At 53.5% G+C, this 14,757-nt stretch overlaps 1 long non-coding RNA gene across 1 annotated transcript; it reads right to left on the bottom strand.

Moving 5' to 3' along the window:
- Window positions 1-549: 549 nt before the first annotated feature.
- LOC144223294 (uncharacterized) lies at window positions 550-14,407 on the bottom strand. Its single transcript, XR_013332660.1, has 4 exons — window positions 14,303-14,407; window positions 11,085-11,159; window positions 1,037-1,114; window positions 550-711 (listed from the first exon to the last, which is right to left on the bottom strand). It is a non-coding gene; the product is annotated as an uncharacterized LOC144223294 (long non-coding RNA).
- Between the last annotated feature and the right edge of the window lie 350 nt (window positions 14,408-14,757).

The following is a 14,757-nucleotide window of genomic DNA, read 5'->3' as shown; positions in this document are numbered from 1 at the left end:
TCTAGGGCCTGAGGCCTGAGCTTTCATACACTTGCCCGTCTGCAAAAAGGAGGCAGCACACTTTGTCCCGAGGAGCCCTGCCCAGCCTCATCCCCCATCAAGCAGGGGTGTAACCTGTCCAGTCAGAACGGGTCTGGGTCAGAAATGCTGCGGCTGGTCCCCAAACGCCACGGGGGGGCCAGGCCTCCCCAGCTCAGCTCACCTCCCGCACCACAGAGAGCCGCCCTGCGTGTCCCCATGCGCGGCACACATTCCGACGGGGGACGTTCCGTGTGTCTGGTGTACACGCTGTGTGCTCTGCAGAGCGCTGCCACGGGAGGGGGACAGCAGGGACTTCACAGACTCTCAGAAGCGACGCGTCCTCAGGCCTTATCCTGTTAGAAACAGGAGCCTCGCGAGCCTCCTTCCCCAGACTCAGTAATTTGTTTTCTTATTAAAAACCAAGAGACAAAGACGAAGAGAAACCGACGTGCCCTCTAGCTGAACATTCGAGCACGTGAGCGCCACTTGGGAGTGCGGGAATAACACACGTTTCCTCGCGCAGCACGGTTAACAGTATGTGCACATATATATATGCTCTTTATTCCTGAGGGGCCGTGGGGTCTCACCGAGTCTGGGGTGTCCTGCCGAGGGGGCTCCTCGGAGCGGATGGCTTTGCTGACCGCCCTCTTCGGAGCCTCACCCTCCTCTTCCGCTACTGGGAAGTGTTCCCTGTTTGGAGAGAGAGTTTCCTGAGAAATTCTAGGCGCCCTGCTCATTCCACGCGCCTGCGGTTGGGACCCTCCCGAGTTGTCCCACAGGTGCAGGGACCGGAGAGGCGTGAAGCCAGCCCCCAGCGTCCCCAACCGTGGGCAGCAGTCACAGGTGCTGTGGGGGCAGGAAGGAGCTGCGGGGAGAGAGTCCGGTGGGGGGGAGCGGGCTCGCAGGGGTGGACGTCACCCCGCAGGTGTGCAGAGGAGAGTCCCGGGGGGGTGCACCTCTCTCCGTGGAGGGGACATCCCAGCACAAGGACCCACTTAGCTCTTACTCCACTTACCTGAAGATTTTCCAATGTTTTGAAGGATTTTGTCCAGAACTGATAGTTTTTTATGTTGCTCAGTTTTTAAATTCTTTCCTGTGAGGAAAAAATAAGTACAATGATCAAGATTTGGTGAAGCCTCAAGTCACGATTCCAGCCATCAGCTCTGAGGAAACAGCTGGCAGTCGAGGCCTTCGGGGACTGGAGCCCGAGTTGCGGCCTGTGCGGCTCCAGGCGGTCACGGACACAGCCCCGTGGCCGTCCCCTCCCTCCAAGTGTAACCGGCGGACCGCCGTCCTGAGGTTTTCCCAAAACCCCATGTGAGCGCAGCCAGGGACACGCAAGAAGAGCTTCAAGGTGGGCGCCCCTGACCTCCACCCTCCCGGGTCTGCCCCCCCGCCCCAGCCGCCAGACAACTTCCCAATTGCTGAAGTTGGTCCATGAATTTAAAAGAACAGACTTTAAAGGTGAGTTATAAGGCATTCTGAACTGGCAAAAATAAAAACACGGCATACTGAAATGTGTAGGATGGGATTAAAGTAGAATTAAAAGGAACTAAACACTCACAATAAAAAGGAGGAAAAGTCTTGAATCTACAACCTAAGTATTCACATTAACAAGTCATTAAAAAAAGGAGAGAGAAACCTCAAAATATGCAGAGAAAAGAAAATAATAAAAATAAAAGAAAAAAATCACTATGATTAAAAAAATAGAAAAACAACATGGGAAAATGAAACGGAAAGCCCGGTTCTCTGAGCAGACCAATAAAACTGATAAACTATGGATCAGAGCACCAGGGATTTAAACAAAGGCACAAGTTGCTGACACCAAGAGTGAGAGCGGGCACAAGACCCTGACAAGGGCGCTGAGACTGTGATGACCGACTTGCTGCTGAGATGAAATGGGCCAAGTCCCCACAGAGACACAAACCACCAAGGCTCACTGACGAAGATACGGACACACTAAACAGCCCTTCATCTCCAGAAGAAAGAAAATGTGTGCTTAAAACCCTTTCCACAAAGGGGGCGCCTGGGTGGCTTAGTTGGTTAAGCGTCCGACTTTCACTTAGGTCACAATCTCGCGGTTCGTGGGTTCGAGCCCCGCGTCGGGCTCTGTGCTGACTGCCAGCTCAGAGCCTGGAGCCGGTTTCAGTCTGTGAATCCCTCTCTCTCTGATCCTCCCCTGCTCACGCTGTCTCTCTCTCTCCTAGAAATATATAAAAAACAAACAAACAAACAAAACCCCTTTCCACAAAGAAAATATAGGCCCTAATGTCTTCATCGGTAAATCCTGTTGGACATTTTATGTAGAAGTAATATTCATCTGATACATACAGATCTAGAGCACTGAAGGGAAGGGAATCTCCCAATTCACTCTAGGAGGCCAGAGAAGAAAAAAAACTATGGGCCAACATCACTCATGAACATAGATCCAAAAATTCTTGACCAAATTTTGGCAAATGGAATCCAAAAGATAAAAAAAAGAAATCGCATCATGGCCTCATCTCAGAAATACAGGTCTGGTTCAACATTCAGCAATCAAGACACGTAACTGGCCATATGGACGGGATAAAGGAAACCAACTGATCATTTCAAAAGCTCAGGGGCTGGCGAGCATGGTTCACAGGCCAAACAAGGGTCCGCGCCGGTTTTAGGAAAGGAGTTTCGCTTGACACAGCCACACCGATGCTTTTAAGTGTGGCCAGGCCGCTTCTGCGCAGTGAAGTAGTTGCGACAGGGGCCGTGTTGCTCTTAAAGACTAAAATATTTGCTGTCTGACTTTGTACAAAAAAAGTTCTCTATCTTGCAATAGATACACTTCATTTATGAAAGAATGTCGGTTCTGACCACTCGTACTTAACCTTCAACATAGTCCAGGAACTAGTGGGGAAAGGCAAGAAAAACGAATAAAAGGTGTATGTGTTGGAAAGAAAAAAAATACCTATTCACAGATGATATGACTCAGCAAGTAGTAAATCCCAAAGAATCTACTGGAAAGCTTCTGGAACGGAAGGGTGAGTTGAGCAAGGAGGGAGGGCAGAGAGTCTTGTAGGAAACAATCACGTTTCTATATACTAGAAACGAACTGGATGTCAAAATTTTAAGTCTCATTTATGATCACACCAAGAATTATGAAATATTTATGTATAAACCTAATAAAACATATGCAAGGTTTTTATGCTGAACACTACAAAACTCTGGTGCGAGAAATCAGAGGGGAGTCCTCCACGGAGTGCGAGGCTAATTATGGTTAAGAAGTCAGTGCCTGCCCCACTGCTGTATAGATTCGTAGCAATTCCAACCAAAGTCCCTACAAAATCTTCTGCAGAAATTAACAAGCTGTTTTTGAAATGTATATGGGAAGACAAAGAAACCAGAACAACCAAACCGATTTTGAAAATCAGCGCAAAGCGGGAGGACTCCCACTACCTGATTTCAGATCTTGGAATCAACATGCTGTAGCGAAGACAATGTGATACCTAAAAAAGAGTAAATCCTAAGTCAATGGAACAAAAGAGAGTCCAGAAATAGGCCCCCTCACAGAGGATCAATTTCACCGTCAACATACGTGCACGGGCGATTCAACAAAGATGAGTTTTTGCAACAAGTGGTGTTGGAACTGGACGTCACATATGCCAGAAACCAAACCAAACCAAAAAACCCTCCTTATACCATATACACAAATTAACTCAAAACGGATCATAGCCGTAAATATAAAGTCCACAATTTTAAGACTTATGGAAGAGAACATAGAAACATGTCTGTGACTTTAAATTAGGCAAAGACCTCTTATATCTGACACCAAAACTGAAACTTGATAAACCGGATTTGACCAATATTAAGAGCGTGTGATCTCTGAAAAACACTGGCCCGCAAATGAAAAGCAAGCCACAGACCGGCAGGGAATCTTTCCGATCACACATCTGACAACGGACTTGTATTGGGAATATGTGAACGCATCTCAAAGTTCAACAGTAAGAAAACAAACTCAGGAAAATGGGCAAATACTTGGGACACTCGACCAAAGAAGCCATTCTGATGGCAAATAAACACGTGAAACCATGCCTGGTGTCACGGGTCCTCAGGGAAACGCAGGGCAGGGCGGCGGTACGGTTGCTGCACACCTGCTGGCCTGGCTCCAAAGCACAGAGGAAAGTATCAAGGGTAAGGGGACCTGGGGCCACTCCCACGTTGCTTGCGGGACGCCACGCCTGCCGAGTCTCTTATAAGGTAAAACCTACTTGCCAGACTTCTGGCTGTTTGCCTAAACTAAAGGCACATCGTATTCACTCCAAACCTCGAGGCGCACGTTTCCGGTGGCTTCATTCGTAACTCCCCCGCTCCGTCAGCTGGCGAACGAGTAAGCCGGCAGCGGCTCCGGTGAGAAATGAACAATGATGGGCAAACATGCGTGAGTCTCAAATGCGTTGTGGTCGTTGAGGAAACCACATTCAAAGGTCTACGTGGGCTTCGTGGTATCGGGCATTCCGGAAGGGGGGCAATTACAGAAACAGGACATGGGTGAGTGTATTAGCGCTGGAGGTGGTGGAAGGCGCGCGGGGTTTCCGGGTGAGGGACCTCTTCTGTGCGTCGTTAGTGGTGATGGCTCCATGACTGTGAAAAGGATGAATCTTTGTGTCGCTGCATCTCACTAAAACACACAGTCTAGTACTGATGCCTGACGCTTCTTATGAATCAAGATCTGCCCCGAGTTCTTACTTTTGTCAACCAATTTAATTGTCCCACAGACCCCCAGCCAAAGGCACAACGATGATGAATCACAGTTCGGAGATGACGGCCAGGGAGAGGCAGGGCAGGGTCTGGCAGCCGCTGCCTCTCTGCCCGGCACTCTTTCCCACGGCCCCATGTCCACACACCTGCCCGCCCCCAGGCCTCCTCGGCCGAGGACGTCGGGACGGCTAGCTGGATTTCCACAGGTGGATGGCAACTACCGTGGGGCCGAGGTCAAGCAGAAAATGATCACACCCCAGGGGAAGGTCCTATGACGTGAGCAGTCCCACCACGCCGCTTGGTGGGACAGAAGGGCTCCCACCCAGGAAGTAGAGCCCGGCAGGTTCCAAGAGGTGCCCTGCTGTGGTGGCCAGAATTTCACATTAGAGATTCATTTCTTGGGGCCCACTCTAAACCCCCCTTGCCTCACTATCCCCATGTGTGGCTCAGGAGGGCGATGTTGTGGTGTCTATACTTTGATGTCTCTGGGGTGGTTGGTGGTGGTGCGCAGCGTAGCCCTGAGCAATGAGGCCTCAACGCGTGAGGTTGCTTGGGGGCCAAAGGCACACATGGCCGCCCGCTGGGAGCCAGGCCCCGTGTCCCCGGGGAAATGCCCCGCCCGTGGCAATAGGCCCGCGATCCGCACCTGATCCCCGCGGGGCCTACGTGCTGTGTGAGGGCCGAGCGTGGCGAGAAGGGACGCCGGGGGTGCCCAGCGCCCTGAGCTGCAGGGGCCCCAGAAGGTTCCCGGGAGTGGCCCAGCCGAGGGCCCTCGTCCTCAGGGCGGGGCTCTAATCTATTCCTTCCTTCCCATGTGGAAGCTCCCCAAATCCGCTCACTGGTGGCCACAGACACAGAAGAGGACTGCTTTCCAGGGGCCCTCTTTGTCCACAAATAACGTGAGCTGCCTTCTCAGCCGGTGTAGATGGAATCACGGCAAATCTGGGGGATCAAAGACGATGAACCAGCAAAAATCCCCTCTGTACTGAAGTCAGCGTGAAGGGAAGAGAGTGTTCGCAAATCTGACTGCCCCCCACCCCCAGCACTGGAGGGGAGGGGATGTTATCTCTGTGGACAGGAGAAAGTTCTGAAGAGATCTGCCCACAAAGGCTGGGGAGGGCCCCCTCCCCCCAGGCACCCCAGGGAGGCAGGAAGTGCTGGCTGCTGGCTTCTGAGATGGAAATCGCTTCCTGCAGCGACACCTGAAAGGTAAAATCACCCGCATTGTTCTTCCTGGCAGCCCTTCCCGCACTCAGGCAGGTGGGGTCTGACTGGGGGGGGGGGCGGGCAGGGATGCAGCCACCGGCAGAGCCAGCAAAACCAGGCAGTGGTCACGGAGCTGGGCGTCACTGCTGGGGCGCAGGGAGCTCGGCCGGGTTCTCCCGTGCCCTTGAGGGGGGTGTGGATCTCCAGGGCGAGGTCCTCAGCTCCCGGGCCTCAGGGCCTGACACAGGCCCGCTGTGAGCCCCTCGGGGTGACTGGAACGTGAAGGTGCCGGACACACAGCGAGCGCTCCGAGGGCGAGAACGTCACGGTTACCACAACGGTATCACAGTCACAGAGGGACAATTACCCTTCATACTTACACACCACTGACCACGACGCGTGCGCTATTCACCGATTCGGCGAATGCCAGGTAGCCGCTGCGGTGTGCCAGGTGCCAGGTCCTGGGGGTGACTGAGGGCTGTCCTGCTGCCTGTCTGACGGGGGGGCACACAGGCCATGGAGCGTCACGGCCAGTTAGCAGGGCTCTGGGCTTCGTGGCCCCTTCCGTGGATGCACGCGGGAGGACTGGGGGTAAATGCGGAGGGGAGTGGACAGAAGCCGGACTAGACCACGTCTGTAGGACCGCCACGGGATCCTGTGGATCCTCCCAGGAAGGACAGAAGCCATGGCTTTTCAAGTCAAAAGACCACAGACACCAGGCTTCTTTCTCTCCGTCCTGTACCTGCAGCGCCCACGTGCATCTCCACCGCCATCGCCGTCACCCAGATATGCGCCACGCGATCCACGCGGTGGGTTTCCTAGTCCTGTCCCATCTGCCGGCTCTGTGGGCAGCTTATGTGGCTTCTGGGAGCGAGGAGACCTGCGGATGTGGCTTCGCAGTGACTGTCATCCCTCTGGCTCTGGAAGTCTCTGCTGACGGCCTGCTGTCTGCAGCCACCCTGGGCCAGCGCGGCGCCTTCTGGAGCGTGCCTGTCAGGGGCGCTGCCTGTGCCACTTTGGGCCTCCGGGGGGCGGGGGTTTCCTGGAAGGGGCCATGGTCCTCACAGTCAGACCCGGGGTCCTGGAGGAGGCGTCCTCTGGGCGGAGGCCGCTCTCTCACTGGGGGCGGCACGGTCGTAGTCTGCTTCCGCCGGTGGTCAGGGCTGCCACGCCAGCGGGCTCTGCACACAACTCCCTGCGCCTTCGAAGCTTCAGACGCACATGCAACGGCACAGGCTGTCCGCAGGCCACCCGTCCCCGTCCTCCTCCGCGCTCGCGCCCCCACGTGGGAGCCACGGGTTCGTGGGGCTGGGTCTCCTACCGCCAGGTGCCGAGGGCGCTGACGCAGTATTGCTATGGTCACCGGCAACCGTGTGCTGGGTGAGCTTCCTCACGGTCTCACCCAGAACAACGGGGCGCAGGGCACACACACACATTCGGCCTGCAAGTAACCCCGGCGGCCCGCGGTCTGCAGCACAGCAGAGGCCTGGCAGCACCGAGCGCGGGTCCCTCCCGGCTCTCGACGGCAGTCTGGACCCTCACTGTCCCCGCCAGGCCACAGCCTCCTCACGGGAACGCGCGGGCGGTGCTCCGGACCACTGATCCCTCAGAAACAACCCCCCGGCCGGCCAGCTGGGGCCTCCCCGCTGCCACCACCCACAGGCCCCACGGTCCCTGGCCCTCTTGGCCGGTGCCGGGCGCCCGCGAACAGCACGGCAGGCCAGACAAGGGTCCTCTGAGCCTCGCACTCTTTCTTAGTAAANGGGGAGCCCCAAGCCAGCGTGGCCGGCATCGTAAGAGACATTCAGCCGCAGAGACGTGCACGGGGGGCGGGCCGTGAGGTGACTGCGCAGGGGGTGCGGAGGCTGCTCCAGGCCAGGGAGGCCCAGAGGAGACCCCTGAGAGCTGGGAGAGCGTGGAAGCGAACCCCTCATGGCCTCGAAGGAGCGGACGCCTCCACCTGCGACTTGCGCCCCCAGGGCAGAGAGACCAGGGTCTCCAGAACACAGGAAGCCCGCGTGGAGGAAGGCCCCGGGGTGGCCTGGGGGGGCTGGCGGATGGGGGGCGGGCGCCCGTGGCCGCGGCCTTCTCGCGCTCACGGCTCCTGGGCGGGGCCGGGCCCTTTGAGGCTCAGGGCACAGCCGCCTCCTCAGCACGGGGCTTGCGTCTGTCTCTGGGTCTCAGACCTGTGGCTGCTGCTGGGACTCTGACTCCCAGGCCCCGCGCGGTGCCCCCGCGGTGTGGAACCCGCAGGCTGGAGGGAGGCGACTCGGGGAGCGCGTGGTTTTTCTCCGGATGCGCTCACGTCCCCGCCTCGTCCCGTCCCTGTCCCAGCCTGTCCTTCGCTGACCCAGAGCTCAGAGAAAAGATTTCCTGCTCCGTCTTCCTCCCCGTTCTCCCGTCGGCTTCTCGGCCACCACACGCGCCTCCCTGGCCTGTCCCCTGGATGGGTCCCACAGCCCCGCACCCCACACAACACGCGGGGACTCTATCGAACTGCCTTTCGGTAGCTTGCGGAGTTGTTAGAACATCATGGATTTTGCCTTTTCTGGGTGTTAATGAATCGGCGTTTCCTCCACACACTCCCACGGGGTGTCTTGGCCAGTCTTTTGCTCAAACGAATCCCGAGGTTTCAGGATCCCTTTCAGCTGTGACGGTCTGTTCATCCAGAACCACGGGCACCTGCCTGTACAAAGCGCTGGGCGACAGGACACAGCACCCCCTCGGGAGCACGCAGGGACTCGTGGGGGGGGGCAGGGGACAAAGCGGCGGCCGTGCTCCCCAGGGGACCAGTGCCCCTGCTCCTCTGCACCTCGTTCCCTTAGTTCTTAGGGGCCGGTGGGACTGGGAGCTGCCCTACCATTTCTGTTTGGCTCTTTCTGAACATGAGAAGGCCCAGCTGAGGCTGTGGCAGGAAGCGAGGGGAAGAGGCTGGGGGCCCGCGGCCTGTTCGGGGCCCAGGCTCTGCTTCCTCTACCCCTCCCCCTAGAGGGAGGTTGTGGACTTCAGGATGCGGTTTCCTCTTCACTGAAAGGGCTACCCCAAGATCCGAGTACATAGTGGATACTTACAGTGAGACAGCTTACTTAAAGGTGAAGAAAGCAGGTAAACTGAAATACCAAGAAAGCAGATACACCAGGGAAAGTAAAATCCAAGCACGAAAGCATTCAACGTGACAAAGAAGGTCTCTTTTTAATACTGGAAGCTCGAGTTCATAACGAAGAGATAATCCTCATGAACATCCTCGCACCAAATGTCGTAAGAATCATGCTTGTAAAGCAAAAACTATAGAAAATGCAAGTATATGTAAAAAAAAACACATTTATAGTGGGTGAATTTATACCCCCTTCTAGGAAAAGGTTAGGGGAGAAAACAAGAGGTGAGCAGAGAGGAGCCTGAGTCACACCATCAGTAAGCAAATACTGCAAGTACCCTTCCCCCCTTGGCAGAGCGCATACCCTGTCAGTGCTCTCACAGCACTCACAGAAATTGATCATACATCAGGTCACAAAGAAAACGTAAGTCAGCTACACAGTAGCACTACGAAAACGCTTCTCGATCATAGTATAATGAAACTAGAAATTATGAACAGAAACAAAAAGAAAAGGTCATACTACCTGGGAATCAGAAAATGTTTTATTAGACAACTTTTGCATAAAAAGAAAGTAGGCACTAAAATTTGTAAAGTTTCTGGGAGGCAATAACAATGAAAACATGATCTGTGAGAATCTATGGGACACATTAAAGAGCAGAGCACCAACCACGTATGGGTAAAATGAAGTAAGTGGGCTACTCAGCCTGAAGACAGGGAAGGGGCAACAAAGGTCACTACAAAAAAAGTGTAAAGAAGGAAATATTAATGAGAAAGGCAGAGATAAATAATGTTTGGAAACTCAGTGCAGTTAGTTAATATGTCAACACCCTAGATCTTGGGAAAAAATTAATACATTAGGCAAAAATGCTGGTTTACCAGATAAGGAAGAATAAGAAAGAGCATGTATTATAAAATAAGAAATGACAAGGGGGAAATAAATGGTGTTTTCAAAATAATGAGACGAGTTGGAGACCTCCTGGCAAATATGTTTGAGAACACAGAAGAAATGGATGATTTTCTAAAAAATATAGATTGCTAAAACTGACTCCTTTTGATTAAGATTAATCACCTTCCCTACAAGAAACAGAGAAAGTTACTGAGTAATTACTCTATGAAAAGCCCCAGAATGAGATGGTTTCACAGGCCATTTCTAACAAATCTGAAAAGACCAGATAGTTTCAATGCTCTTTAAATTTTCTAAGAGGTTCAAAAAGGAAGAAAAAAATTTAACTTCTTTGTTATGAACCAGGTATCACATTGACATTTCAATCTGATAAAAAGTACCAAAAAACCCTAATCAACTACAGACTAAATACCACCTATGAACTGTTTTGGGTGCAAAAATACTAGATAAAACATTGATGAGCAGGATCCAAAATAATGACTATGGCTAAATGAGATTTGTTCTAGGAATGCAAGGTTGGTTCAATATTGGAAAATCCATGAATACATCATTCACCACGTTAATAGATCTAAAGAAAAAACTTGAGCATTGCCAAAGATAATGAAAAAGACCAAGACAAAATGTAAAAAGGTTGATCTACTTTCTTTACGCTTTAAAATATATACATCTTTGTCCAAAACCCAGAATCTTACTTACTGGCTAAACACAAGAGGTGTTTCTGCTCAGACTGTGAATGAGGCACTGACACCCACCAACTCTGCTACTTCCAACCATTATTCTAGAAACATGAGCCCATGCAACTAGACAAGAGAAACCAATGAGATGCATGAACATTGGTAAAGAAGAAAATTCTATTTGTATCTGATCATGCAGTATGTTTAGAAAACCCTAAAGCATCAATGTTAAAATGAACTAAAGCAATGGAAGAGTTAAGAAGGCATCAGGATAAAACTTAGCCTACAAAAATCAACAGCACTCATATATACACAGAAAACAGATAAAGCGCACAGGGCAGAGAGGTTCTCATTTGTAACCACGGCGAGGCAGGCAGACTCTCCCGCCCCGTGTCTCCCTGGCACACAGGCAGGGGTAGTTAGCGAGTCACTTATTGTCACTGGAAACTGTCCTTACCGCCTGAAGAAAACTGCGATTCACCGTAACCCTCAGGATTGCTGAGCTGGAGGTAACTCTCGTCAGTACTGGGTTCTTTGATGACAGACATGGAAAAAACAGGTAGACAGTGTTTTGATTAGACATTTATGAACATTTCATCCATAATTTATTTTCAAATATTAAGCTGAAATACTAATATCATTTTCAAGTTTTATTTAAAAATGTGTTCTGGTGGGGGCGCCTGGGTGGCTTAGTCGGTTAAGCATCCGACTTTCGCTCAGGTCATGATCTCGAGGTTCGTGGGTTCGGGCCCTGCGTCGGGCTCTGTGCTGACTGCCGGCTCAGAGCCTGGAGCCTGTTTCAGTCTGTGACTCCCTCTCTCTCTGACCCTCCCTTGCTCACGCTGTCTCTCTCTCTCTCTCCTAGAAATAAATAAAACATTAAAAAAAAATTTAAAAAAAAAACGTGTTCTGGTGGCACCTGGGTGGTTCAGTTGGTTAAGTGTCGGACTTTGGCTCAGGTTACAATCTCACCGTTTGTAGGTTCAAGCCCGTGTTGGGCGCTGCACTGACAGTGAGGAGCCTGCTTGGATTCTTTCTCTCCCCTCTCTCTCTGCCCCTCCATGACTTGTACTTTTTCTCTCTCTCAAATAAATAAACTTTAAAAGTTACTGTGCTCTAGAAAGTCATCCTGCATGTATCGGGTTAGGCATCACGGCACTATCAAGACCACGGAGTCACTTGTTTGCTGACCCTGCTTCCCGATTATGAGAATTCATGTGGCCACCAATATGTAAACACACGGGCAGCGGGCTGTTGCTCGCGGCACCGTGCGGAACTGGAAACAACATAAAATGGAAGCAAGTAGGCAGACGGCGGGCACGAGGTGCGGCGCTCCCGTACAGGGGAGCGCGGCAGCTGGGACCCAAGCAGCAGCTCCATCCCGGGTGGGCATGGGCTCCCAGCTTGGTGTGCGGGCACACACGGAGCCTGGAGATTTAGGGTGGGTGCCCTCATCTAACAAAGGAGGGGATGTGAGTTGACACATATCTCTTCCCGTGTGCCCAGGGGAACATGGGGCTCCTGGGGCTGGCCCACTGGGCATACGCGTGGCGGGCCACTAGCAGTGTCTGGTATGAACCTTTTTCTATCATGATGACTTCTAAAACCACGCGAATGCTCCCATGTTCAAATACAAACATCTAAAATCAATAACCTGAGGAGACCGGAGAGAGATGCAAACAGCAGCAAGGAGCCTGACTTTGCCAGAGATGCGTGGCACACAGAACGGGTGGTGGGAGAGCCGTGCCCCGGGGACTCTGCCAACCACACGTGCGACAGACTCTGCTCTCCGCTGGCAAACCTGATTTTCCCCGGGGGGAGTGGGGGGAGGAGTCAATTCCAAGCTTCTAGACTAAGCAAGGGCTTCAATTATTGTGGAAAACGGGAGCCAGATTTTTAACACAGAGTTATCAAGGAGGGGACGGAGGCCTGCAGGAGGCGGTGGCATGGGGCACACCCAGAGGCACCAGCTTCAAGTCGTGGTTTCATGTAGAGAAAGAGGGAGGGAGACAGTTTGATACAGCTGTGTGTGCACACGCCTGTTGTCTGCACACGTCTGGGTGTGCACATTTGTGAGTGCTTGGGTTTGCACGTGTGTGTATGAGCACACGTGTGTCTGTGTATCTGTCTATACATCTGAATGTGCACACACGTTGGCACGTGCCTGTGTGCACACATCTCTGCATGAGCATTGTGTGCCTGTGCACGTCTGTGTGCACATGTGCCTGTGTGCACACACGTTATCTGCATGTGCACACACAGCTGTGTGCACGTCTGTGAACACGTCTCTGCGTGTGCACCTGTGTGTCCCCGTGTGGATGTCTCTGCGTGCGCACCTGCGTGTGTCCCTGTGTGCACACACCTCTGCGTGCACACCTGCGTGTGTCCCTGCGTGCACACGTCTCTGCGTGCACACCTGCGTGTGTCCCTGCGTGCACACACCTCTGCGTGCACACCTGCGTGTGTCCCTGTGTGCACACACGTTATCTGCATGTGCACACACAGCTGTGTGCACGTCTATGAACACGTCTCTGCGTGTGCACCTGTGTGTCCCCGTGTGGACGTCTCTGCGTGCGCACCTGTATGTGTCCCTGTGTGCACACACCTCTGCGTGCACACCTGCGTGTGTCCCTGTGTGCACACGCCTCTGCGTGCACACCTGCGTGTGTCCCTGTGTGCACACGTCTCTGCGTGTGTCCCTGTGTGCACACGTCTCTGCGTGTGCACTGTGTGCGTATCTCCATGTGTGGTCACCTACTTCCCCGCCCTGCCTGCTGAAGGAGGCAAGACATTCTAGTCAAGTCCGCTTGACACCCACTTCTTTGTTTCTAAGTTCCACTGTTTGGTGAGGAGATCAGACTCCGGGGCTGGGGCAGCAGGAGGGAGAGGCGCCCGAACACCTCGTGGTGCCAGAAAGCGGGGAGGCGCTCGGAAGGAGGGGGCACAGCAACAGAACCACATGGAGGGACGACCCCTTGCACTGGGCAAACCTGGCTAAGTGAACAGCAAAGGCAAGTGAATGAATAAATAAGGGACAAGCTCCTCCTCGGGGCTAAAATCCCAATGAACAAACACAGCAGGAGTCGTACAAACACAAACCCGCCGTGTTACAAGGTCCCGCCGCGGGGGCTGCCACAAGCCATCAAGGGCCAGGCTCTGAGAGCCACTCGGGCACCTTGCTTCTCTCGGGTGAGCTGAAGATGTGCCAGCCCACGGGGGGGCGGGGGGCTGGCTCCTCAGCCTCGGAGCCTCGGCACACTGGCTCATTCCAGCAAGCTTGGCTGTTGGATGGACGCTTTCCCCCACTCTGGGGGGCCGCCTTTAAGGGGGGGGATACTGGCTCTTCCCGCCCAACCCCCGATCCCCAGGGAGGGGCAGGGACTCAGCTGACATTTGGGAGGGGCGGGCAGCGTAGCGGTCCTTCCTCCCCGCTGGCGGCCACTGCCTGAGGGGACCTTCCTGCCAGGCTCTGCTATTCCAGGGTCAGACCCACCGGCAGGGTGGTGGGTGGGCGGCTCCTCAACTGAGACGGGAAATCTGCCCAAGTGGGTGAAGCAGCCTCAACCTCTCTCCAGCCACGCATTTGTACTCCATGACGGGGGCGTCCCCGTCCACATCTGTGCTCCTCTGTTCCCCCCCACCCCGCAAGGCAGGGCATTACTGGGTTGCATTTACCATTATTGAAAATTTTGTCCTCGCTGCCAATAGAGAATTGTGAATTATCTGAGAGTCCCTGATAACTCTGACGGCCACCAACTTGAAAATTTTCATCTGTGGCAGCATCTTCAATGAAGACCATAGAAAAAAAAAGGAAAAGAGGTTTTGATTACACACGCGCGCACACGTGGGTCCACACTGTATTTTACGGAATGCTAACAGAGTTGTCAAGTTCTGCTGAAAACCTGCCTCGGAAAGTTAACATGTAACAGAGTCAGGCGTCATCTGACGGCCGCGAACCCGGCAGTTTGGGCCCCAGCAGATGTTGGGTGACGCGAGTCCCAGGAACCGGGATCTGCATCCGGACGCACAATTTCAAGAAGGTGCTGAACTCCCTCCCCGGCTGCGGATGCAGTTCAGGCAGCGCGTGTAGACTCCTGCCCCGGGCTCTCCCCTTACCGAGGGGCCCAAAC

Source organism: Crocuta crocuta, unplaced genomic scaffold (assembly GCF_008692635.1).
Source record: "Crocuta crocuta isolate KB4526 unplaced genomic scaffold, BGI_CrCroc_1.0 scaffold31, whole genome shotgun sequence".
In the NCBI taxonomy this organism is placed as follows: Eukaryota; Metazoa; Chordata; class Mammalia; order Carnivora; family Hyaenidae; genus Crocuta; species Crocuta crocuta.
The sequence above is the reverse complement of the archived record's forward strand: the minus strand, read 5'-3'. Positions and strand labels throughout refer to the sequence as shown.